General features: G+C 49.3%; 1 non-coding gene and 12 pseudogenes across 1 annotated transcript; 10 read left to right on the forward strand and 3 right to left on the reverse strand.

Annotated features, from left to right (window-relative positions):
- Window positions 1–585: 585 nt before the first annotated feature.
- Window positions 586–704, forward strand: LOC143947391 (5S ribosomal RNA; annotated as a pseudogene).
- A 107-nt stretch (window positions 705–811) lies between these two features.
- LOC143954971 (5S ribosomal RNA) lies at window positions 812–930 on the forward strand (annotated as a pseudogene).
- A 15,473-nt stretch (window positions 931–16,403) lies between these two features.
- On the forward strand, window positions 16,404–16,522 carry LOC143946189 (5S ribosomal RNA; annotated as a pseudogene).
- A 110-nt stretch (window positions 16,523–16,632) lies between these two features.
- LOC143944248 (5S ribosomal RNA) lies at window positions 16,633–16,751 on the forward strand (annotated as a pseudogene).
- A 110-nt stretch (window positions 16,752–16,861) lies between these two features.
- LOC143954794 (5S ribosomal RNA) lies at window positions 16,862–16,980 on the forward strand (annotated as a pseudogene).
- A 552-nt stretch (window positions 16,981–17,532) lies between these two features.
- Window positions 17,533–17,651, forward strand: LOC143957247 (5S ribosomal RNA; annotated as a pseudogene).
- Window positions 17,652–18,077: 426 nt separating this feature from the next.
- Window positions 18,078–18,197, reverse strand: LOC143946475 (5S ribosomal RNA; annotated as a pseudogene).
- A 109-nt stretch (window positions 18,198–18,306) lies between these two features.
- LOC143942655 (5S ribosomal RNA) lies at window positions 18,307–18,425 on the reverse strand (annotated as a pseudogene).
- A 5,067-nt stretch (window positions 18,426–23,492) lies between these two features.
- Window positions 23,493–23,611, reverse strand: LOC143950742 (5S ribosomal RNA; annotated as a pseudogene).
- An 867-nt stretch (window positions 23,612–24,478) lies between these two features.
- On the forward strand, window positions 24,479–24,597 carry LOC143956712 (5S ribosomal RNA; annotated as a pseudogene).
- A 334-nt stretch (window positions 24,598–24,931) lies between these two features.
- On the forward strand, window positions 24,932–25,050 carry LOC143947989 (5S ribosomal RNA; annotated as a pseudogene).
- A 1,187-nt stretch (window positions 25,051–26,237) lies between these two features.
- On the forward strand, window positions 26,238–26,346 carry LOC143948774 (5S ribosomal RNA; annotated as a pseudogene).
- A 107-nt stretch (window positions 26,347–26,453) lies between these two features.
- On the forward strand, window positions 26,454–26,572 carry LOC143953671 (5S ribosomal RNA). Its single transcript, XR_013268735.1, has one exon. It is a non-coding gene; the product is annotated as a 5S ribosomal RNA (ribosomal RNA).
- Window positions 26,573–26,681: the final 109 nt, after the last annotated feature.

Below are 26,681 nucleotides of genomic sequence, written 5' to 3' on the forward strand. Positions count from 1 at the left end.
TGAGCATGTCTCCTGTCCCTGCAGCCTCACACACACACGAGGGGGAGCAGGAACGCGCGCTGACTTCAGGTCTGTACAAACCTTTACATGCTTTATAGGTAGACAGGGAGGAGGGGGAGAGTGGCTGGGATTGGGAAGGAGGAAACTAAAACGATGTACAGCCTGTACATACAGTGCAGCCTGGGATAGAACTACAGGCCCCAACATGTTCTGCACCTCCATTGCAGCCTGCGATAGAGCGACAGGTCCACGTGTGACTGGGCTAGAACTACAAGTCCCAGCATGCTGTGCATCTCTTGCAACCTGTGATAGAACTAAAAGTCCCACTATGCTCTGCAGGATCACTGCAGCCTGTGATAGGACTAGAAGCTCCAGCATGCCTTGCTCCTCTACTGCAGCCTATGATAGAACTACAGGTCCCAACATGAATGCTCTGCACTTTTATTGTAGTATAGGTTATTGGGTGGCTGGGCTACAACTACATGTCCCAGCTTGCTCTGCACCTCTCTTGCAGCCTATGATAGAACTACATGTCCCAGCATGCTCTGCCACTTGTCAAGAGGGTTGAGAGTGGCCAGCAAGGTTGCTTACGGCGACATCACCCCGAATGCACCTGATCTTGTCAGATCTTGAATGCTAAGCAGGGTCTGGCCTGGATAGTACCTGGATAGGACACCACCTGGGAATACCAGGTGCCGTAGGCTTTTTTTTTAATATGTTGGTGGCGTCGACGATCTGTTTCTTTTTTGCTTGTTTGCCGAGGTGACCATCTTGGCATTTGTCAAGAGGGTTGAGAGTGACCAGCAAGATCCCCTACGGCCACATCACCCTGAATGCGCCCGATACCATCTGATCTCGGATGCTAAGCAGGGTTGGGCCTGGTTAGTACCTGGATAGGACACCACCTGGGAATACAAGGTGCCGTATGCTTTTATTTAATATGTTGTTGGCGTCGACGACCTGTTTTATTTTTCTGCTTGTTATATTAAAAAAAGGAAATGCGTGTGGCCCCCAGGCCCTATATACTCAGAACAGCAGTATACAGGCGGTGCAAACAAGACAGGGACTGTGTAGGTTTGTTGTGTTAAGTTGAATCTGTTTGTAATTTTCAACTGGTAAATTTTTAAAGTGTAGCTCCAGTCAAAAAAACTATTTTTAAGCTTTTTGGAAAACATAGGGAAGGGTTATCACCCCTGTATAATTTGTTTTGTCGTCCATCTTTTTTCATCTCACTTGCTGTTGTCTCCTTCCGTTTGCAAGTAGGAGATGTTTGTAAGTTGGATGTTTGAAAGTAGGGGCCTGCCCTATATACTCTGCAGAAATGGCGGAACAAGGTGTTGGTTTTTCCACAACATTGTAAGCCCTGAAAGTGACTCTTGGTGGGCGCTGGAGCGCCCTGCTGTGAACGATTATATCAAGAATTGTAATTACATGCCATTGTTGAACAGTGGTAGAAAAATTGACCTTTGGTGGTTGTGGTGCTGGTGCCACAACACTATAAGTCCTCACAGTTACTCTGGGTGGGCACAGGAACGGCCCTCCTGTGAAATATTATATCAAGAATTGTAATTACATGTCCCTGTTAAACAGGGGCAGAAAAATTGGGCCTTAGGCACTGGTGCTGGTGCCACCACACTGCAACCTCTCCCATATACTCTAGTTTTATTGCAGGAATTAGCCCTGCTGCAAAGCATTGCATCAAAAATTGTACTTAAACGCCCCTGTTAAACAGGGGCAGAAAAATTGGGCCTTAGGCACTGGTGCTGGTGCCACCACACTGCAACCTCTCCCATATACTCTAGTTTTATTGCAGGAATTAGCCCTGCTGCAAAGCATTGCATCAAAAATTGTAATTAAACGCCCCTGTTAAACAGGGGCAGAAAATTGGGCTGATGGTATCACCCAGAACCAGAAATGTTCTTCCAACATAACAGCGGAGGAGGAAGAGGATAGACAATCAACATAACAGGACAGTCACTCAGCATCAGCATAGGCAGTCTTGAAGGAATGTGATATTTCAAAAAAAATTATTCGGTTACATCAGCTTCAGGTGCTTGGTAGATTTGGGTGATCCAAGACTGATTCGTCTTGATGAAGGTCAGTCGATCAACTGATTCGATGGACAGGCACACCCTGTGATCGGTAACAAAGCCACCAGCAGCACTGAAGGTGCGTTCCGAAAGAACGCTGGATGTAGGACAGGCCAGTAGCTCAATTGCATACTGTGCAAGCTCTGGCCAGTGATCCATCCTCAAGACCCAGTAAGCCAGAGGATTTTCGGTGGGAAAGGTGTCCAAGTCTGACCTTGCCCCTAGGTATTCCTGCACCATGTAAATCAGACGCTGGCGATGGTTGCTGGAACCGATCATACCTTGGGGCTGCGGACTAAAAAATTGTCTGAAAGCATCAGACGGCCACCTTCTCCACCGCTCTTTCTGACCAATGCCTCAGCAACACGTTGTCCAGGACCAGGAGTTTGTAACCTCCCAGTCTCTGGGAACGCGTTGCACAGACCTTTCTGCAAGGCCTCCCGGAGATGTCTCATCCTCTGCGATGGCAAGATAAGGTCGGCAACCTTACCCTTGTACTGTGGATCAAGGAGAGTGGCCAGCCAGTAATGGTCCCTCTCCTTGATCCGAAGAATACGAGGATCCTTCCGCAGGCTTTGCAGGATCGGGGAGGCCATGCAGCGTAGGTTAGCTGAGGCATTCGGTCCGGAGTCCTCTGGGTCACTAAGGACAACATGATCCGCAGCTACCTCCTCCCAGCCACGTACAAGTCCACGTGTTTCTTGGGACTGTAAATCATCCCTACAAGACTACTGCTGCTGATGCTGAGTGCCAGCCTCCACCTCCATGCTGACACAATCATCCTCCTCATCCTCTTCCTGTGTGATGGGTGGCACAGCAGGAACACTGTCTGGATAAAGGGGGCTTTGAGAGGCAAGGAAGTCCTCCTCTTCCTGCCTCTGTTCTGCCTCAAGTGCCCTGTCCATTATTCCACGCAGCGTATGCTCCAAGAGGTGGACAAGAGGTACAGTGTCACTGATGCATGCACTGTCCACTGCTCACCATCCTTGTGGCCTCCTCAAAGGTGACAGGACAGTGCATGCATCCCTGATCATGCCCCACTGGCGTGGGGAGAAAAAACAGAGCTCCCCTGACCCTGTCCTGGTGTCGTAGTCGCACAGGTACTCATTGATGGCCCTCTGCTGCGTGTGCAGCTGCTGCAGCATGGCCAACGTTGAGTTCCACCTGGTGGGCATGTCCACATATAAGGCGGTTCTTGGGCAGGTTCAACTCCTTTTGGAGCTCAGCCAGCCGAGCACAGGCATTAAATGATCGGCGGAAATGCACACAGACTTCCCTGGCCTGCTTCAGGACATCCTGTAAGCCGGGGTACCTGCCCAAGAACCGCTGCACCACCAGGTTAAGGACGTGAGCTACACAGGGCACATGGGTCAGTTGTCCCTGTCGGAGGGCGGAGAGGAGGTTGGTGCCATTGTCGCAAACCACCATTCCTGGCTTAAGCTGGCATGGCGTCAACCACCTCTCGGCCTGCCCCTGCAGAGCTGACAAAACATCCGCCCCAGTGTGGCTCCTGTCCCCCAAACAAACCAGCGCAAGCATGGCATGGCATCGTTTTGCCTGCGTACTTGCGTAGCCCCTGGAATGCCTACGGAGCACCGCTGGTTCTGAGGACAGAGCACTGGAAGAGGCCATGGAGGAAGAAGAAGAGGAGGGGTGGAGGAGAGAGGTGTGTCACAACCAATAGTAGCATTTTGGAGGCGTGGTGGCGGAACAACCTCCAACACTACTGCACCTTGTCCTGCATCCTTCCCAGCTGCCAGAAGACCCAATGGGCCGTGAAAGACAGGTAACGTCCCTGTCCATGCCTGCTGGACCATGAGTCAGCGGTAATATGCACCTTACCGCTGACCGCCCTGTCCAGCGAGGCAAGGACATTGCCTTCCACATGCCGGTAGAATCGCCTTCGTAGCGTTTGGGGACCTGCCACTGAGGAACCGCACATTGTACAAACTCACGGAAGGGGGCCGAGTCTACCAACTGAAAAGGCAGCAGTTGAAGTGCTAGCAATTTAGCCAAGCTAGCATTCAACCGCTGGGCATGTGGATGGCTGGGAGTGAACTTCTTTCGCCGGTCCAGCAGCTGGGGCAGGGACATTTGCCTGCTATAATCGGACGTGGGTGTACTGCTAGCAGAGTGCCCGGAAACACTTGGCTGTGACACACCTAATTCTACACCTTCCTTCCTCTCAGAGCAGGTTTCAGAGAGGACTGAAGGTCTAGTGGGGTTGGAGATGCCAGCTGTTGAGGAGCAAGGAGAGGGCCGCTTTTTTCTTTGGTGTGGGTCTTTGAGGTACGCTTGCTACTACAGACACCCCCCCAGGCACCATATTTAAAGGAATATTTCACTTTTTTTTCCACTTTAATCGTCATTAAAATCAGAGCTCCCGCCAAAACGGCCATTTTTAAAACTTTTTTTTGCATTGACCCATGTCCCCTGGGGCAGGAGCCAGGTCCCCAAACCCTTTTTAGGACAGTATCTTGCATATTAGCCGTTAAAATTAGCACTTTTAATTTTGAACGTTCGAGTCCCATAGACTTCAATGGGGTTCTAACGTTCGTACGAATTTGGGGTCCGTTCGAAAGTTATGGTGCGAACCGAACCGGGGGGTGTTCTGCTCATCCCTACTCAACAGATTTTGATGATAGTCCCTGAGTTATACACTTTCGGACTGTATGTCATTAAGTTGAGCTTCAATGTCCACATAGGTCTCCTCAGAGGTAGAGAGGGTTTGATACATTGTTCTTGAGACTGCAGTTTCAATCAGTTTTTGTGAAAGTCCTCGAATACAGGGAATGCAGCAGCATCCGCAAGTGACCAAAACGGCCAAAGCCACAGCGATTGAGATCAAACATGATGTGATAAATCCAGTCCATTTACCGAACCATCCTTCAAGCCAAGTTGTGAATGGATCATTAATACCTGAGTTTTCCGCCAATTCATTCGATAGCGCAGTCAGTCCTTCCAAGGCTCTGGTCACTGTCCCTCCAGGAGCTGTATTGTTAGGGATAAAGGTACAACACATGCTACCAAACATTTTGCATACCCCTCCTCTTTCAGCTAGGTATGATACGTGACTTCCCCAGGCGACTTGCACAGTTAAAAAGCAAGGCTGGGGATTGACTCCATTGAGAGGAGGAGAGGGATAGGTGGGGACGTGGCTCCAAACTGACCACAGAATATACAGGCAGGCTGTGCAGCACAGCCTGCCTGTGTCTCAGAATGGGATGACGGGACACGCAAACTGACCATGCTATCGTACAGATAGGCTTCTGTGCGAGCATGGTCAGTTTTCAATCAGGAAGAAGGGAAACTGTCAGGATCAGTTAGGTCAGGGATCGACAAATCCCAGGTCACCATTGCGACTAGAAATTGCATCCTGGTGCCTGAGCTTTTTTTCACTCCATTCCCAGGCATGAGCAAGGGTGTCTATTGTGCCTAACAGTGTGTAATGTGTGCTGATTTTTTTTTATACTAAAGATCTCTTTGTTTCTTATCCCTGATTTGCAGGCATAAGAAACAGAGAGATCATTCCCTCTGTACAGAGCCTTGTGTTCATTGTCAACACAGGGCTCTGGGCTGTGGTTGGACACATCCAATCAGCAGGTCCTAGACATTAATCATTGGTTGGGATCTGCTGACAGACTCCCGCTGTGCATGTGTGCCATAAACCTGGAAACAGGCAGCAACGTACCAGTACATTGCTTTGCCTGTACAAGCCACCATCCGCAGTACATTGCAAGTGGGCAGTCCTTAAAGTGTTACTAAACCCACAACAGTAAAATCAGTCTATATGCTGTAAATCCTCTGCATTGTGTAAAAAGGCTGTTTAATTCTCTCTTCTCTGATCCTCAAAAAGAAAAATGAAAAAGAAAAATTGCGGGAGACCTACAATGTGTGGGTACCAATAATATACCCTCAGGTCACTTACCCGCTCATTATATTAAATTAGAGTGGGGCTCTATGGCCCATGTAGAGTATATACAAAAAAGGCAGAAAAAGAGAACTGCCAACAGGGCCATAATGATGAGCCTTAGGGGTGTAATTGACCACATACAAAATTAATAAACCAAGTGAAAAAATACAAAAGCCTTTATTAATCACAAGAAAGGCAATAAAATTAAAAAACAACAAAACCATCCTCCATCACCTTAACCGGTTCCGGACCGGCACCTGTACTTATACGTTGGCAGAATGGCATGGCTGGGCAAAGTGATGTACCCGAGCCCGCGCACACCTGCCGCGAGCTCCGTGACCGTGCCCGCAGGTCCCGTGGACTCGATCGCCGCGGGGATACCCGCGATCGCATCACGGAGCTCAAGAATGGGGAGATGCCGATGTAAACAGCATCTGCCCGTTGTGCCTGATGACAGCACACAGATCGTCTGCTCCCTGTCATCAGGAGAAGCGATAAGTGTGGTGTCACACACAGCTACACCCCCAGACAGTTAGAAACACGCCCCTAGGATACACTTAACCCCTCCCCGCCCCCTAGTGTTTAGCCCTTTCACTGCCAGTGACATTTTTACAGTAACCAATACAATTTTATAGCATCGATCGCTGTATTAATGCCAATGGTCCCAAAAATGTGTCAAAATTGTCCGATGTGTCTGCGATAATGTCGCAGTCATGATAAAATTAGCTGGTCTCCGGCATTACTAGTAAAAAAAAATATTAATAGAAATGCTATAAAATTATCCCTTATTTTGTAGACACTATAACTTTTGCAATAAACGCTTATTGCAATTTTTTTTTTACCAAAAATATATAGAAGAATACGTATCGGCCTAAACTGTGGAATTTTTTATATATATATATATATATATATATATATATATATATATATATATATTGTAGACATGTCACTGGAGAAGTGATCGAGGGGGTGTACATCTCACCTAGGTTGCTACACAGTGTGAGATGGTAAGTCCAGGATGGATCAGTTTCTCAGCAGCGATATGCTGCTGAGTTGTTATTTAATTTTGCCGGGCCTGGGTTTATATGGAATGGCAGGTAGGTTTGGTAGAGGGACCTGTCATTCCACACCCCCCGATCCAGTTCTGGGTTTTGGATCAGGTGAGCTTTGATCCTAATTAGCCTGGGAAGGTAAAGGCTCTGCTGGGCCTGCAGGTGATTGCTCTCAGCCAGGGAAACGAACAGTCTGTGTGTTTGAGGAAGCTGCAAGCACAGCCACTGCTGGAGCTCAAATCCACCCTGCGATATCCAGGCGAAAGACGCTGTGTTTATAAGTGTCAGATAGGTGAGAAGAACCTGTTTAGTAAGCGCCCAGCCGGGCTAGGTTGTTTGTTTTGTTATTATTTTGTTCCTGTTATACACAAGAAGCACGGTGTTGCTGTATATTTTGTTTGTTGGACTGTTTGTACCACGAATAAACGCCAAGGTCTGCTTTATAAAGTCTAAGTCTGCTGTGAACTGTGTCCAAACACACCCTACCCCGGGAAGATCCCTTACAATTGTTGGAGGTAGCGGGCAACACGGTTGCTAGGGGCAACGGTGTGGACAGACTTGGCTACAGCTGCTGATGTCCTGGGTGAAAGCTGCAACTACACTCCAAGAACAGTCCAGCAACATGGAGGAGATGCTGAAGCAGTTTATGCAAGTGAGTTTGCAACAACAGCAGGCTCAGACAGAGGCCAATAGACGACATGAACAGTCCATGGCTGCACAACAACAACTTATCGAGCACCTGATAGCAATTCGAGAGGCGCCTGTGGTTGCTAATCCACCCACAGTGATGGGAGCCGCTCCAGAGATTTTTTTTGGGAGAAGGACTGTGCAGAAAGCGCTGCAAAAGATGACTGCTGAGGACGATGTTGAAGCCTATCTAACAGTATTTGAGCGCGTGGCTCAGCGAGAGAAGTTACCAGCCGCTGAGTGGGCAGAGGTAATTGCGCCCTATTTAACAGGTGAACCTCAAAAGGCCTACTATGACCTCAGTGAGCAAGAGGTTAAGGACTATACTCGGCTAAAAGAGGAGATACTTGCCCGACTAGGAGTTACTACTGCAGTCCGTGCCCGGAGGGTACGCAACTGGAGCTACAGTCTGGACAAATCAGCGAGGTCCCAGATGTATGACCTAATCCATTTGGCAAGAAAGTGTTTGGAGCCAGACACTTCTACTCCTGCACAAATCCTAGAGAAGGTCGTGATGGATCGCTACCTCCGAGCGCTTCCTACTGACCTGCAACGCTGGGTGGGACAAGGTGATCCTAAGAATGCAAACGAACTTGTCAACCTTGTGGAGAGGTTCCAGGCGACTGAGGACTACCTCCGTGATGTTCCTGCAGCATCTTCACCTCCCCGGAGCGCCAGATCTGTACCGTCAGCTGGTAAGAGACTTCCATCTATTGGGGGAGTGTGGAGGGCTGCTGATGGGGGGAAAAGGGCTCAAGTGGTGTCTCAGGGACAAAAGGCTGGTGATGGTCCCGGGTGGCTAAGGGGCTCTAAAAAGGACTCCTTGCCAAGGGGACCAGGCCCTATCCAGTGTTGGAGATGCCATGAGGCGGGACACGTGTCTGCCCATTGCCCCCTTACCACTGAACCCATGGAGTGTGACGCTAGCCGGCGTCAGTCGCTATTTGCGGAACCATCTTGTGCTGCAGTTCCTGGACTAGAGACTGAACCGCAAATCTGCAACATCACAATCAATGACTTTCCTGTTAAAGCGTTAATGGACTCAGGAAGCCTCGTAACCTTGGTGCATGCTAGCCTGGTGACTGGGGACTTAGAGTCTAAAAAGCATATGAGTGTTGTGTGCATACATGGTGATACAAAAGTGTACCCTATAGTGCTGGCTAAAGTCGGGACTGAACAAGGCACCGTACAATATGAAGTGGGTGTGGTTAAAAACCTCATGCATAATGTAATATTGGGGCGCGATTTTCCATTATTCTGGGCTCTCTGGGAAAAAAGAAAAATCCCCAAAAGGAGTGAGGATACCTCTAAGGTGGTTGCCTTGTCCACTGCGAATGATAAAAGTGTACAGGATGAAAATGATTGTTTTCCTTTGCAGGTCCTGGCTGGGGAGGAGGAGGCTCCTCCCACTGAGCAAAATATACTAGACTTAGAGGTGTCTAGCGATAATTTTGGGGCTGCACAATTACAGGACCCCACTCTCAAAAATGCGAGAGAGCAGGTTGCTGTTATGAACGGGGTACCTCAGGAACCAGATGCTGAAAAAAGATTTCCACATTTTTCGGTGACTAATGATCTTTTCTATAGAGTCAATAAGGTTAAAGATGAGATTGTGGAACAGCTTCTGGTACCTAAGCCGTACCGGCGTCAGGTGCTTGACATGGCACATAACCATGTTCTTGGGGGACACTTGGGGACTGACAAAACGCGAGAGAGGGTTCTCCAGAGGTTTTTTTTGGCCGGCCATATATGATGACATTAAAAAATACTGTGAGTCGTGCCCCACATGTCAGGTTAGTGCCCCAGTGTCACATTTTCGCAGTCCTTTGGTTTCGCTCCCTATTATAGAGGTGCCTTTTGAGCGTATTGCCATGGATTTAGTGGGTCCCATTGTAAAGTCAGCTAGAGGACACCAGTATATTTTGGAAGTCATGGATTATGCGACCCGCTATCCTGAGGCTGTACCCTTAAGAAACACTGCATCTAAAACAATTGCACGTGAGTTGTTTTATATGTTTTCTAGGACTGGGATCCCCAAAGAAATCCTAACTGACCAAGGTACGCCATTTATGTCGAAAGTAATGAAGGAGTTATGCAAACTATTTAAAATCTCACACATCCGTACCTCTGTATACCACCCCCAGACGGACGGATTGGTGGAGAGATTTAATAAAACTTTGAAACATATGTTGAAGAAAGTGGTGGCAAAAGATGGTCGTGACTGGGATCATTTATTACCCTACCTCATGTTTGCTATTAGGGAGGTGCCCCAAGCGTCCACAGGGTTCTCACCATTCTAGTTGGTCTATGGTCGTCACCCTAGGGGTCTACTGGACATTGCAAAAGAGACATGGGAGAATGAGTCCACCCCATACAAGAGTGTTATTGAGCATGTAGCACAAATGCAGGACCGTATAGCCACTGTAATGCCCCTGGTAAGGGAACACCTCCAGAGGGCTCAAGAGGCCCAAAGTAGAATTTACAACCGGTCCGCAAGAATCAGGACATTCAACCCAGGCGATAGGGTCCTTATACTAGTCCCCACTGTTGAGAGTAAATTCTTGGCGAAGTGGCAAGGTCCCTATGAAATTGTTGAAAAGATCAGTGAGGTGAACTACAAGGTGCACCAACCAGGTAGAAGGAAGCCTTTCCAAGTTTATCACATAAACTTGATCAAGCCCTGGAAAGACAGGGAATCCTTGGTGGCGACAAATACTGTTAATAATTTGTCACAACCAATCCCTCCAGTCAAGGTAGGTGATACTCTATCAGTGTCACAGAAACAGGAGGCTCAGGAATTTTTACAGAAAAACAAAAACAAGTTCTCTGACCTCCCAGGGCGTACACACCTCATCCATCATCACATTGAAACTGAGCCTAGAAGCAGAGTAAACCTTAAGCCCTATAGGATACCGGAGGCACGTAGGGAAGCCGTATCTGCCGAGGTAAAACGTATGCTTGCTCTGGGGGTAATTGAGGTGTCACAGAGTGAATGGTCCAGCCCAATTGTGCTAATCCCAAAGCCCAATGGAACTTGGAGGTTCTGTAACGATTTCAGAAAGTTGAATGAGATCTCCAAGTTCGATGCGTATCCTATGCCCAGGGTAGATGAGTTGATTGAGAAGTTAGGTAACGCCAGGTACATAACCACCCTCGATCTCACAAAGGGCTACTGGCAGATTCCACTTTCTGGTGAGGCTAAAGAGAAAACTGCATTCTCCACCCCTGATGGGCTATTCCGGTATGTATTGATGCCATTCGGGTTACATGGAGCGCCTGCAACTTTCCAGAGGTTGATGGACTTGATTCTGCGACCACATCGTGATTACTCAGCTGCCTACCTTGATGATGTGGTCATTTTTAGCCCTGATTGGGAAAGTCACCTCTGTAAGGTACAGGCCGTGTTGGATGCCATAAGTGATGCGGGGTTGACCATAAATGCCGAGAAGTGTGCTCTAGCCCTAGAAGAGGCCAAATATCTGGGCTACATTATTGGGAGGGGGTTGATTAAGCCACAGCTAAATAAAATTGAGGCAATACAGAGTTGGCCTAGACCCCTGACAAGGAAACAGGTTAGAGCTTTCCTGGGTATTACGGGGTATTACCGTAGATTTGTGCCGAACTTTGCCTCAGTTGCTGCTCCACTAACTGACTTGACAAAGGGCGGAAAGACAGCAATGGTCACGTGGACCCCAGAGGCCGAGAAGGCTTTCCAAAGTCTTAAGTCTGCCTTGTGCCAACCACCTGTCTTAGTTACCCCCGATTTCAGGCGAGAATTTCTGGTCCAGACAGATGCCTCTAACACAGGCTTAGGTGCAGTACTCTCACAAGTAGTGAATGGTGAGGAGCATCCGGTGACGTACTTGAGTAGAAAACTAACCCCGGCCGAGAAAAATTATGCCATTGTGAAGCGAGAATGTTTGGCAGTGAAGTGGGCCCTAGAATCTTTAAAGTATTACTTGCTAGGCAGGAAATTCAAGTTGGTGACAGACCATGCCCCCCTAACATGGATGAAGTTAAACAAGGAGAGAAATGCAAGAGTGACTAGATGGTTTCTGTCCCTACAAAACTTTAATTTCACTGTGGAACACAGGCCAGGGAAATTACAGGCAAATGCTGACGCATTGTCAAGGGTAAGTTGTCTGTGGGGACAAAAGGCTCAGCCCTCCGGTCTGAAAAAGAGGGGGGGGATATTTAGACATGTCACTGGAGAAGTGATCGAGGGGGTGTACATCTCACCTAGGTTGCTACACAGTGTGAGATGGTAAGTCCAGGATGGATCAGTTTCTCAGCAGCGATATGCTGCTGAGTTGTTATTTAATTTTGCCGGGCCTGGGTTTATATGGAATGGCAGGTAGGTTTGGTAGAGGGACCTGTCATTCCACACCCCCCGATCCAGTTCTGGGTTTTGGATCAGGTGAGCTTTGATCCTAATTAGCCTGGGAAGGTAAAGGCTCTGCTGGGCCTGCAGGTGATTGCTCTCAGCCAGGGAAACGAACAGTCTGTGTGTTTGAGGAAGCTGCAAGCACAGCCACTGCTGGAGCTCAAATCCACCCTGCGATATCCAGGCGAAAGACGCTGTGTTTATAAGTGTCAGATAGGTGAGAAGAACCTGTTTAGTAAGCGCCCAGCCGGGCTAGGTTGTTTGTTTTGTTATTATTTTGTTCCTGTTATACACAAGAAGCACGGTGTTGCTGTATATTTTGTTTGTTGGACTGTTTGTACCACGAATAAACGCCAAGGTCTGCTTTATAAAGTCTAAGTCTGCTGTGAACTGTGTCCAAACACACCCTACCCCGGGAAGATCCCTTACAATATATTTACAAAAAAAAAAACAATATGATTTACACCAGGTTTGTCGAATACACAATTTCAGCCGCTATGGAACTCCAATCTCTCTACGGCCTCTCAGTTCGTACTACGGGGTAACTGGACTTCCATCCCGGATCTTATGGACCCTTTTGGTCCGTATCGTCTGGATTTTTGGAACGCCACTCGCCTACACCACTTTCTTCATTCTCTCCCGAACCCCTTAGACTATGCCAGACCAATTACCGCATTCGAGGAATACTGTTCTGACACTGAACCGATTTCCCGAACCCTTTCTAAAATGTATGTCCTACTCAATACGCCTGCACAACCACCACGCATCGCAGGTCTCACTAAATGGGAAGTGGATCTGGGCCGCACCTTTACACAAACACAAATTAATAACATACTGCGGTTCGTTCTGAGGTCCCCGATATGCACCAAAATACAAGAGACGAACTATAAAATTCTTGTCAGGTGGTACTTGACGCCTAGTCGCCTGCACCTTATCTACCCTGACGTATCTGAGTGCTGCTGGCGCTGTCGCGAGGGAAGGGGCACAATTCTTCACATTTTCTGGTCCTGCCCTAGGCTTTCGGAGTTTTGGGCCGCGGTCCGGACCATCTCTCAAAAATTTACCGAATGGCAAATCCCTAATGAAAAACCCAGCCTTCTTTTTACTGCATGTTTCAGACATACCCCCTAGAAAATACACACGATCGATACTACGTCACCTAACGAATGCGGCCAAGTCCTGCATCCCCTTGCTTTGGAAACAACAGACACCGCCTTCCGCGGCAATGTGGGTGTGGAAGGTGGAAGATATAAACAAAATGGAGGATCTGGCGCTTACAGCCCAAGATCGACAGGAGACATATCGAAAGACTTGGTCTCTCTGGAATGCGTTCGTATACTCAGTTGAGGGCAAAGCCCTGTTTGGCAACGAATTGACTTACTACTGGTATCTGGCAGACCGCGTTGGAAACGCCGATCCCACCCCTCCCTTCCCTCCTCCCTCCATACCCACCACCTCCTTCCCTTGCCTCTCCCTCTCCCCCCCACCCCTCTCCCCCATCTCTCTCTCTTTTCTGTTACTCTCTTACTTTCATCTCAGTCTTCACTCTTTCTCTTGGCCGCGGCCCCAAACCTGCTCACGATGACCTTATGCCGAGGCGCTAGGTTAGGCTTCGGCATGACTGATTCATATGGAGAGGCAGGGGCATCTTTACCGGTTCTGGCCAAGTGGGTTTTGCCTCCAAGGCTGGCAGATAGGGCATGCTTTGCTGATAAATCATACGTTGCCATGCCAGTACATGTACAGCATGTTTGTGAGGCTGTGACCTCTTTCGTTTCCTTTGTTTCATTTATCATTGTTTGTTTTGGGGCTTTCCCCATATGTGTGTTCTTGATATTGAAAATACTAATAAAATGATATTTGCAAAAAAACAAAAACAAATAACAGATGCATCATAGTAACTTTTAGAACCATAACCATAACCAAAAAAGAAAAAACAGCCGTCCAGAATTCAGCTGGGCGGTATTATCTCGTAGAAGAGCTTGATCTCTGGGCACATGTATATAGAAGCCTGTCAGGTGGACGAGCCTGGTTCTGCAAGAAAGCCATAGGTAAGCAGTCCCCAGATAACAGTAATATCCAGCTTCAGTAAACGTAACCTGTGAACCTTAGGGACAAGGGGATCCTCTGCAGTGCCTATGGAGCCCATTCGAGTGGTGTCCTACTTCTAGTATGGTCTAGCAGGGATTAACTTTAGCATGATGGAGAGACGTAGTATTCTGATCATGTCTGGTTAGTGTTTGAGATTAACCACTATATTACAATATCGTTATTATATCATATTGTCGTTCCCCAAAGTAAGTTGGGGATCTGTATTCTATAATGTGCAGCATCCATATAGCGATTGGCAAACAAGTAATGAAATGAATTAACCCTAACCGGGGCTTAGATGGGTGATCCAATATATATAGTGGCGGCTGTTTGACTAGGGGAAGTGGGAGCTACATAATCCTAACAACTATGGACGGCTTGTATACCCCTGCCCTACACCTGATAGATGTTATAGGTTTGTAAGAGGTGGGTACTGGGGGGTAGGTTTGCGTAGGCCTAAAAATCATATAAATCATGGCTCCTGTATATCCTGGATCAGGGATAAGGCTAGTAAGGGGGGTATCACTTGATAAATTGACCACCCAATGCCTGCAATATTGTAAGGTAGTGAACGGGCCCCTGCTTTCAGGGTAGTATGATGTTTAGTAAAGTATATAGAATTACTAGCTCCTCTATGATGATATGAGGTCTGCAATATGAAAAATAGTTCATATAAGGCATAGAGGTAAGCGCCAATATAAATGTCGCAGCAGGGCACAAGATCGGATCAGTCACTAAAATATACCAAGTGCTCCGTTCGATGTATACTTTACCGATAGGTGTCTCGGGTCCTTCTGGACGCTCATTCGGCCGTGGTTGTGTTCAGTTATAGAGTAAAAGGCTACAACTATATGGGATCCGAGCAGTAATGGTGTCTAGTCGAGTGCGTGCGTTGAATGCTCTCTCGTCTGACAGGTTCGAGGCCCAGGACTGCTCCAGGTAGAAATCATGGTGGTAACCGGAGTCGGGGAAATTGAAGCTAGTGTAAGTGTCTGTAGTCTTTCAAGGCAGGCGAGTAAGGGAATGGTCCATATGCACGGCAGAGGAAAGGAGAGCGGCACTAGGCAGGGTATGAAGCATGTAGGCTAATCCACCGTCGCATGGGTGTCCCGGAGCTCTCGTGAGGCGACAGGTCTAGCGGTCCCTGCGTGCTCTGCGAGGTAGCGGGGCTGAAGTCGGGCTCGTCGGTGGGTGACGGGGTCGGTGTCCCCCAAGTGGTCTGAAGGTGGATGGCGACCTATGTCTGCGAGATCTGGACAGTTGAGTTTCCATGAGATCTGCAGTGCTGCGGGTGTTGGGTGAAATGTGGACCCGAAAATCAGCATACCAATTAGGTACTTCAACCAGTGGCAGGTCCAGCGTTTTGCAGAAGGTTTCTAGATCTTCTGGCCCCTTTAAGATGGCAGTGCGGCCATAGTAAGAGGCTTGCAGAGCGAACAGAAACTTCCGGCGATAGAGGATGTCTCTCTGCCTCAGCACGTCAAGTAATGGGCGCAAGTCTCTTTGATATTTCAGCGTGATCGCCGAAAGATCCTGATATATCTGGATCGAATGGCCTTCAAATGTCAGGATCGCTCCTAGTTTTTTTAAGAACCTCTTCTTTGAGGGTATAGTCGTTAACATAACAGATGACATCCCGTGGGGGATCAGAATCTTTGCCCTTAGGCCTAAGGGCTCTATGTATCCGCTCCATAGCTATAGGTGTACCGGAGGGTCAGACTAGCAGCTGGTTGAATATGGATGTGACCGCTGGGAGGATTTGCTCGGGCTCGATCGGTCGTGGATATTTAGTTGTTGGTGATGGGGAGATGGGATGTGGTTAGTGGTGGGAGAACAGGCCGCCATGTCGGCCCCCTGGTTCCTGAAGAGATTCGGTATTGTCTGGGTATTACGGGTTCCCAGGTCCCTTGGTGAGCGGGATCTAGATGCAGAGGGTCCGCGTGAGGAGGTCCCCATGATGTGACAGTGTTTTTCAGGTAAAATCCTCTGTGATCGATCTTTTTTAGGCTGAGGTAAGACGGAGCAAAAAGCTTAAGCAGCCATCCTCTCTCTAGGCAAGCCACGCCCTCCCGGCATTTTTATTTTAATATGTTGTTGACGTCGACGACCTGTTTTATTTTTCTGCTTGTTTGCAGAGGTGACCATCTTGGCGTTTGTCAAGAGGGTTGAGAGTGGCCAACAAGATTGCCTACAGCCACATAACCCTGAATGCACCCGATCTTGTCTGATCTTCAATGCTAAGCAGGGTCAGGCTTGGTTAGTACCTGGATGGGAGACCGACTGGGAATACCAGGTGCCGTAGGCATTTTTTTTTTATATGTTTTTGGCGTCGACGACCTGTTTTATTTTTCTGCTTGTTTGCCGAGGTGACCATCTTGGCGTTTGTCAAGAGGGTTGAGAGCAGCCAGCAAGATTGCCTAGAGCCACATAACCCTGAATGCACCCGATCTTGTCTGATCTTGAATGCTAAGCAGGGTCAGGCTTGGTTAGTACCTGGATGGGAGACCGACTGGGAATACCAGGTGCCGTAGGCATTTTTTTTTTATATGTTTTTGGCGTCGACGACCTGTTTTATTTTTCTGCTTGTTTGCAGAGGTGACCATCTTGGTGTTTTTCAAGAGGGTTGAGAGTGGCCAGCAAGATCGCCTACGGCCAGATCACCCTGAATGCGCCCAATCTTGTCTGATCTCGGATGCTAAGCAGAGTCAGGCTTGGTTAGTACCTGGATGGGAGACCGCTTGGGAATACCAGGTGCCGTAGGCTTTTTTTAAAATATGTTATTGGCGTCAACGGCCTGTTTTATTTTTCTGCTTGTTTGCCGAAGTGACCATATTGGCGTTTGTCAAGAGGGTTGAGAGTGGCCAGCAAGATCACCTACCGCTCTATCACCCGAAATATGCCTGATCTCATCTGTTCTCGGATGCTAAGCAGGGTTGTGCATGCTTAGTACCTGGATAGGAGACTGCCTGGGAATACCAGATGCTGTAGGCTTTTTTTAATATGTTGTTGACATCGACGACCTGTTTTATTTTTCTGCTTGTTTGCTGAGATGACCATCTTGGCGTTTGTCAAGAGGGTTTAGAGTGGCCAGCAAGTTCGCCTACAGCCACATCACCCTGAATGCTCCCGATCTCGTCTGATCTTGGATGGTAAGCAGGGTCAGTACCTGGATGGGAGAACGCCTGGGAAAACCATGTGCCGTAGGCTTTTTTTTAATATGTTGTTGGCGTCGACGACCTGTTTTGTTTTTCTAATTGTTTGCTGAGGTGACCATCTTGGCGTTTGTCAAGAGGGTTGAGAGTGGCCAGCAAGATGGGCTATGGCCACATCACCCTGAATGCACCCAATCTCGTCTGATCTTGGATGCTAAGCAGGATCAGGCCTGGTTAGTACCTGGATGGGAGACTGCCTGGGAATACCAGGTGCCGTAGGCTTTTTTTTTATTTGTGCTCAGAGACTCTTATAACAATGATGAAATGGGAATGACAGATACTGAAAGAAAGTGACCTGAAGTTGTGCCGTGGTCACGTGGTCAGTATGCCTAAAAGGGGGCATTTCCAAGTAGTACTAAAAAAGAAAAGGGGATAAAAAGAAAAAGGGGGAACGGGAGGGTGGGACAACCTCTGGAAACATCCGACAGGGAAGGGAGGAACCGAGGCCGTCTTATAACGACGAGGCTCCTCCCACAAATGGCGGCGGGCCTACGTTCCGCCTCCCCACTTGTCCTCAGAGACTCTTATAACAATGATGAAATGGGAATGACAGCTACTGAAAGAAAGTGACAAACGCCAAGATGGTCACCTCGGTAAACAAGCAGAAAAATAAAACAGGTCGTCGAAGTCAACAACATATTATAAAAAAGCCTACGGCACCTGGTATTCCCAGGCAGTCTCCTATTCAGGTACTAAGCATGCCCAACCCTGCTTAGCATCCGAGATCAGACAAGATCAGGCATATTCCCGGGTGATAGGGCCGTAGGCGATCTTGCTGGCCACTCTCAACCCTCTTGAAAAATGGCAAGATGGTCACCTCTGCAAACAAGCAGAAGAATAAAACAGGTCGTCGACGCCAAAAACATATGAAAAAAAAAGCCTACGGCACCTGGGGTTCCCAGGGGGTGTTCCATCCAGGTGCTAACCAGGCCCGACCCTGCTTAGCATCCAAGATCAGACAAGATCGGGCGCATTCAGGGTGATGTGGCCAAAGGCAATCTTGCTGGCCACTCTCAACCCTCTTGACAAACGCCAATATGGTCACCTCTGCAAACAAGCAGAAAAACAGAACAGGTCGTCGATGCCAAAAACATATAAGCACCTGTGGTTCCCAGGCGGTGTGCCATCCAGGTACTAACCAGGCCGACCCTGCTTAGCATCCAAGATCAGGCACATTCAGGGTGATGTGGCTGTAGGTGATCGTGTTGTCCACTCTCAACCCTCTTGATATACGCCAAGATGGTCACCTCGGTCTCAGTCTTTTAGCAGTCTTCAAGTATTCTAGATTCTTAGGATCCGTATACACAAGGATCGGGTGGGCTGCTCCTTCCAGAAGATAGCGCCATTCTTCAAGTGCCGCTTTAATAGCCAGTAGGTCATGATCACCTTCATCGTAGTTCCTCTCTGCCTCGGATAATTTACGAGAGAAGAATGCGACTGGGTGCACAGAAGGGATTTAGGCCCTTGTCTCTGAGAAAGCACTGCTATCTCTGAGGCATCCACTTCTAAGATATATGGCAGGGTCAAGTCGGGATGCTTTAGAACTGAGGCTGAGATGAACAAGTCCTTCAGAGTAGTAAAGGCTTCTTGAGCTTCGGGAGTCCAATGGAACTTTAAGCCCTGCTTGGTCAGTCCTGTGATGGGAGAAATGATAGTGGAGAATCCCTTTATGAATTTCCTATAAAAGTTTGCGAAGCCCACAAACCGTTGGATCCCCTTCCTGTCAGTAGGTGCGGGCCAGTCCCGGATGGCAGAAATTGTCCATCTTAATGCCTTCCACTGAGATGATCAGACCAAGGAACTGGATACTTTGTTGCTCAAAGACACATTTTTCTGGCTTGGCGTAAAGACCGTGAAGTCGGAGTCGCGATAAAACGTTTCTAACGTGTTCCCGATGTTCGGCTAGTAGATAATTACGAATAGATCAAGGTAGTCTCTGAAAATGTCGTTTACAAAGTGTTGGAACGTGGCGGGGGCGTTGCACAGACCAAAAGGCATAACCAAATATTCAAAGTGCCCGAAACGTCTACGGAAGGCGGTCTTCCACTCATCTCCCCTCCCAATGCGAACGAGATTGTAGGCACCCCGAAGATCCAACTTGGAAAATACTACAGCTGATCCCAGTCTTTGAAACAATTTGGGCACTAAAGGCAAAGGATATTGGTTCTTGATGGTGACCTTATTAAGAGCCCGATAATCAACACAAGGACGTAGGGAGTGGTCTTTCTTCTCAACGAAGAAGATTCCTGCACCCGCCGGGGAGGTGGAAGGTCGGATGAACCCCTTCTCCAGGTTGTCATCCAGGTAAGACCTCAGGGTCCCTAATTCCGTTTCTGATAGAGGAAAAATTCTTCCAAAGGGAATCTCTGCTCCGGGAAGTAGTTCTATCGGACAGTCGTGGAGGTAGGGTTTCTGCACCCTTCTTACTAAAAACGTCCAGGAAGCTGTGATAGACTTCGGGTACAGCTTGTCGGACCTCAGCGTCTACTTCCATGCAAAGTAGAGGAGAAGGGGCTTCGTTGACACCCGGAAGACAATGCTGGAGACAGTAGGGTGAGAGAAATTCGATTTTCCCAGAGATCCAGTTGATTTGTGGATTGTGGACTCTCAGCCAGGGCATGCCTAGTATGATAGGAAATAGAGGAGACTTGATGACGTCTAAGCACAGTAACTCCTGGCAATGGTGGTAAGCAGAGGCGAAGTCTCCTGGGTCACCGGTCCGGATTCAAGGGTAGAGCCATCAGCCAGATACACAGAAAATCCTTTTGCCCTAGGCCGAAGGGGAATGTCATATTTTAAGGCGAAGGACGAGTCCATGAAGCCACTACAGGCCCCAGAATCAATTATTGTGCAGGTTCGGATAGTCCCTCCTGGGAGCTGCAAGAGAATAAGAACAGCCAGATGAGAAGCACTGTTCGGCAAAACAGGAGGAAGAGCAGGAGAGATGGAAAAGCACTTACGAGGTTTAGCAGGGCAAGTGCGAACATAATGTCCTGGTTGTCCACAGTACAGGCAAAGGTTGCCCGCCCGACGCCGTTGGCGCTCTTCAGGTGTCAAGGAAGGTCGGAGCAAACCCAGCTGCATGGGTTCTGGAGTGTCCAGGGCGGCCGTAGCTGGAGCAGAAGAGGCTGAATGGGAGGAACTAGGCTCTCGTGGTAACATCCAAACGGGACGAGGGGTTGCAGAAGAACGTTCCAAGCGACGCTCTCTTAGGCGTCTGTCAATCTGAATGGATAGATCTATGAGGGCTTCCAGAGTCTCAGGGATGCCCACTCGGGCCAGTTCATCTTTCAAAGGCTCTGAAAGACCCATACGAAACTGGTATCGTAAGGTAGCATTATTCCAGTCTGTGTCAGAACTCCAGCGTCTAAATTCCGACACATAGTCTTCCACGGGTCTGCAGCCTTGCTGCAGCGCGTGCAAAGCTGCCTCTGCGGTGGCAGTTAGCTGAGGGTCCTCGTACAATCGCGACATAGGTTGAAAGAAGGTATTCAAGGTATCCAGAAAGGGATCTTTCCGTTCCAGGAGACGATGGGCCCAGGTCTGGGGTTCATCTGCCAGCAGAGAGATGACAAACCCCACTTTGGTAGCCTCAAGAGAGAAGGTCCTTGGTTGCAAGGCAAAGAAAAGTTCACAGGAGTTGCGCAAAGCCCTGAATTTACCCCGGTTGCCAGAAAATCTTTCAGGTGTAGGAACCCTGGGTTCAGGCGGCATCATCACCACCGAAGGGGGAGCAGAAGTCCTGGAAACAGCTGGCGTAGATACAGATAGGGCTTGGACACGTTCCTCCAGTCGGCCATAGCCTTCCTGCAGACTGTTCAGCGCCTGAGTAAGTCCAGCTAAGTGGCGGCAGAGTTCATCCCTAGGGGAGGCTCCCTGCATGGGCTCGGACATGGCTGTCCAGTACTGTCACGAACCTGGTGTAGGAGCCCAGAATGCAGGGAGCGGCCTCTCGTAGGCCTCTGGCTCGAGAACCCCTGAAAGTGTGGACAGGGACTCTAGAGTTCAGAGGGCACAAGTGCCAAGCAGGTGTAGGACTGGTCCGGACCTCAGGGAAGGCGTAAGAACACAGGAGCGCTGCATCAGCAGGCAGCAGGAGATGCACAGGAACTTGGCAGAGTGCTGGATCAGCAGGCAGCAGGAGATGCACAGGAACTTGGCAGAGCGCTAGATCAGCAGGCAGCAGGAGATGCACAGGAACGTGGCAAGGACACTGGAGCAGCTGACAGTGAGGAGGTGTCCTGAAGCACAGAAGAAGCTGGAGGCCGGTACACAGTCAAGCAGGAACAGCGGAAATCCAGGGGTAGTCAAGGTACAAGCCGGGTCGGTAACAGACGGGCAGCAAACAGTTCCAAGGAAGAGGCAAAAGCGTAGTCAGACAGGCCGAGGGTCGGAGGCTGGCAGCAAACAGACGTCGTCAGGAACAGGCCGGGTAGGGGGGTCACACAGAGGAGGAGGGGATCACACAGAGGAGATGGGGGTCGCACAGAGGAGGAGGGGGGTCACACAGAGGAGGAGGGGGGTCACACAGAGGAGATGGGGGGGGCACACAGAGGAGATGGGGAGTCACACAGAGGAGATGGGGGTCACACAGAGGAGGAGGGGGTTCACACAGAGGAGGAGGGGGGTCACACAGAGGAGGAGGAGGGTCACACAGAGGAGATGAGGGGATCACACAGAGGAGGAGGGGGGGTCACACAGAGGAGATGGGGGTCACACAGAGGAGATGGGGGCACACAGAGGAGATGGGGGGCACACAGAGGAGGAGATGGGGAGCACACAGAGGAGGAGATGGGGGGGTCACACAGAGGAGCTGACAGAGCAGATGAGACCACAGGAAACACATCGTGAGGCAGGACTCCGGAAGGAAGCAGGTGCGATGATCAAATCCACAGTGCAGCCCCGCCCCCGCCTCCACACCTGACCAGCACCAGCTCCTGCAGAGCCATTAACAGACCCCCATGTCTGCCGCCCAGCCCGTCCCGCACATGGCCCATTCGGCCAATCGCAGGGCTCCTGCTGGTTTAGAGCACTGTGCACCTGTGTCATAGTGATAGCGGGCACGGAATCATGCGCGCAGCCCCTCTAGATGTTGCGGGCGGGGACAGAGATCTGGCAGCCATAGGTCCGTGGAATATGTGCACGGGTTTCCAGCAGGCGGAAACCCGGGCACATGTGTCAAAGCACGGACTGTCCGGGTCAAAACCAGACCGGTGGCAACCCTAGGGGCTCTCTGTGGGATGTTCGCCCACCAAGCACCCTACAATGCACAGTGCATAGTAGGGCCCTGATTGGCTGAAGCAATGCTTATGACCACTGGTCAGGTGCAAAGCTTCACCTAATCGGTGCACAGAACACTGAAGACTTTGCTCAATGATTTCTCAGTGATCATAGTCCCACCCCACACTATAAAAGGTTCCTTCCCACAGGAACTTTTTGCAGTGTGTTGTTGGAGGGCTCAGTTTGCTACTAGAGAGTTAATGTGTTATTGTGGCTCAGTGGAAAGTGTTAGTATAGTGTGAGTATGGTTTGAGTATAGTGTGTCAATATTGTGTAGTTTCAGTGTAGGGTTTCAGTATGGTGTGAGTATAGTGTACTATGTCAGTATAGTGGGATTATAGTGTAGTCTGTGCTTCCTAAGTCCACAAACACAAGACCAATATTTTGGCTATTGCGCGGTCAGCATGTGGTTAACCACTTCCCCCCCCCCTATATAACAAAATTACATCTGAGAAGTGGTTTCATTAACCTGACTGGGCGACATATGGCGTCCAACAGGATAAGACGCGATTGTGTGCCCGTGAGGGCGTGCATCGCAGTGATCGGTGGTGTGTCAGTTTGACATACTGCATCTTCGATCAAGCTAAGGAGCCTCTAACATAGGTTCTTTACCCGACCCTGCTTAGCATCTGAGATCAGATGAGATCAGGCGCATTCAGGGTGATGTGCCCACAGGCGATCTTGCTGGCCATACTCAACCCTCTTGACAAACAGCAAGATAGTCACCTGAGCAAACAAGCAGAAAAATAAAACAGGTCATATACGCCAACAACATATTTAAAAAGTCTATAGCACCTGGTATTCCCAGGCTGTCTCCCATCCAGGTAGTAACCAGGCCCGACCCTGCTTAGCATCCGAGATCACACGAGATAAAGCGCATTCAGGGTGATGTGGCCGTAGGCGACCTTGCTGGCCACTCTCAACCCTCTTGACAAACGCCAAGATGGTCACCTCGGCAAACAAGCAGAAAAAAAAAATTACGGTAAGTATGAAACAATTTTCCGTTTTCCTGGTGCCACCATGGCAGCATACCTGTGATACAATAAATAGCTAAGACCAGGGTGGGTACTGCTTCAAAGAAAAAAATTGTATTTAAGGAAATGCGAGAGCTGCCTCAATCGCCCTTTCCCTAAATTCTACTGAAATGAGTGCTCTGGAGGTAATGCAATGTGCTGGGTGTGATGCGTTTTGATGTGCTGGGGGAGATGCGATGAGCTGGGGCGATGTGATGTGCTGGGGGGCGATGCGATTTGATGTGTTGCGAGTGATGCAATGTGCTTTGGGGCGATTCAATGTTCTGGTGAGATGCGATGCGATTGGGCGGTGGGATTCGATGTGTTGGGGCGAAGCGACTCGATGTGCCGATGCCATTCGATGTGCTGATGCGATTCGATATGCTGGGGTGATGCAATGTGCTTTGGGAGATGCGATGTGCTTTGGGAGATGCGATGTGCTGGGGGAGATGCGATTCGATGTGCTGGGGGAGATGCGATTCGATGTGCTGGGGAGATGTGATTCGATGTGATGCCATGTGCTGGGGGCGATGCGATTGCCATATCACCCTGAATGCGCCAGATATCGTTTGATCTCGGATGCTAAGCAGGGTCGGGCCTGGTTAATAACTGGATGGGAGACCGCCTGGGAATACTAGGTGCCGTAGGCTTTTTTTTAATATGTTGTTGGCGTCGACGACCTGTTTTTTTTCTGCTTGTTTGCCGAGGTGACCATCTTGGCGTTTGTCAAGAGGGTTGAGAGTGGCCAGCAAAATTGCTTACAGCTTCATCACCCTGAATGCGCCCGATCTCGTCTGATCTCGGATGCTAAGCAGGGTCGGGCCTGGTTAGTAGCTGGATGTGAGACCGCCTGGGAATACCAGGTGCCGTGGGCGTCTTTTTAATATGTTGCTGGCGTTGAAGACCTGTTTTATTTTTAGGCTTGTTTGCCGAGGTGACCATCTTGGCGTTTGTCAAGAGGGTTGAGAGTGGCAAGCAAGATCTTCTAATGCCACATCACCCTGAATGTGCCAGATATCGTTTGATCTCGGATGCTAAGCAGAGTCGGGCCTGGTTAGTCCCTGGATGGGAGACCTTTGGAAATACCAGGTGCCATAGGCTTTTTTTTAATATGTTGATGGCGTCGACGACCTGTTTTATTTTATTGCTTGTTTGCCGAGGTGACCATCTTGGCGTTTGTCAAGAGGGTTGAGAGTCGCCACCAAGATCTCATACGGCCACATCACCCTGAATGCACTCAAGCTCGTTTGATCTCGGATGCTAAGCAGGATCGGGCCTGGTTAGTACCTGAATGGGAGAACGCTTGGGAGTACCAGGTGCCGTAAGCTTTTTTAAATATGTTGTTGTCGTCGACGTGCTGTTTAATTTTTCTGCTTGTTTGCCAAGGTGCCCATCTTGGCGTTTGTCAAGAGGGTTGAGAGTGGCCACCAAGATCGCATACGGCGACATCACCCTGCATGCACTCAAGCTCGTTTGATCTCGGATGCTAAACGGGTCGGGCCTGGTTAGTACCTGGATGGGAGACCGATATTTCAGCGTGATCGCCGAAAGATCCTGATATATCTGGATTGAATGGCCTTCAAATGTCAGGTTTCGGATCACTCCTAGTTTTTTTTAGAACCTCTTCTTTGAGGGTATAGTCGTTAAGATAACAGATGACATCCTGTGGGGGATCAGAATCTTTGCCCTTAGGTCTAAGGGCTCTATGTATCCACTCCATAGCTATAGGTGTACCGGAGGGTCAGACTAGCAGCTGGTTGAATAGGGATGTGACCGCTGGGAGGATTTGCTTGGGCTCGATCGACTCCGGGAGGCCTCTAATCTTCAGATTGTGTCTTCGTCCCCTATTGTCGATATCTTCGACATGGCGCTGGAGGTCTCTGAGCTGCCAGGTGTGTGTGTTGACTTTGCCTTGACCCATCTGCAATTCATGCTGTTGTTGCGCCGCCATTAGCTCCATGGAGTTTACTCTCCCTGTGATTGCTTGTATCTCGTGGCGGAGGTCCGAGATGGCCGCGGTCAGAGTGCTCTTTATATCGGCCACGACAGTCCTCAGGTCGTGGATATTTAGTTGTGTTGGTGATGGGGAGATGGACTGTCTGCCATGGTGTGCTGTGGATCAGTCGGCGTCAGGGTAATCCCGATGTGGTTAGTGGTGGGAGAACGGGCCGCCATGTCAGCCCCCTGGTTCCTGAAGAGATCCGGTATTGTCTGGGTATTACGGGATCCCAGGTCCCTTGGTGAGCGGGATCTAGATGCAGAGGGTCCGCGTGAGGAGGTCCCCATGATGTGACAGTGTTTTTCAGGTAAAATCCTCGGTGACCGATCTTTTTTAGGCTGAGGTAAGACGGAGCAAAAAGCTTAAGCAGCCATCCTCTCTCTAGGCAAGCCACGCCCTCCCGGCTTTTTTTTTAAATATGTTGTTGACGTCGACGACTTGTTTTATTTTTCTGCTTGCTTGCCGAGGTGACCATCTTGGTGTTTGTCAAGAAGGTTTAGAGAGGACGGCACGATCACCTACTGCCACATCACCCTGAATGCGCCTAATCTTGGATGCTAAGCAGGTTCGGGCCTGGTTAGTACCTGGTTGGGAGACCGCCTGGGAATACCAGGTGCTGTAGGTTTTTTTTAGTATGTTGTTGGCGTCGACAACCTGTTCTGTTTTTCTGCTTGTTTGCAGAGGTGACCATCTTGGCGCTTGTCAAGAGGGTTGAGAGTGGCCAGCAAGATTGCCTACGGCCACATCACCCTGAATGCGCCCAATCTCGTCTGATCTTGGATGCTAAGCAGGGTCGGGCCTGGTTAGTACCTGGATGGGACACCGCCTGGGAACACCAGGTGCCGTAGGCTTTTTTTTAATATGTTGTTGGCATCGACGACCTGTTATATTTTTCTGCTTGTTTGCTGAGGTGACCATCTTGGCGTTTGTCAAGAGGGTTGAGAGTGGCCAGCAAGATCA

The sequence above is a fragment of the Lithobates pipiens genome, unplaced genomic scaffold (genome assembly GCF_037356315.1).
Source record: "Lithobates pipiens isolate NorthernLeopardFrog02 unplaced genomic scaffold, aLitPip1_a1.2 Scaffold_10, whole genome shotgun sequence".
Classification (NCBI taxonomy): Eukaryota; Metazoa; Chordata; class Amphibia; order Anura; family Ranidae; genus Lithobates; species Lithobates pipiens.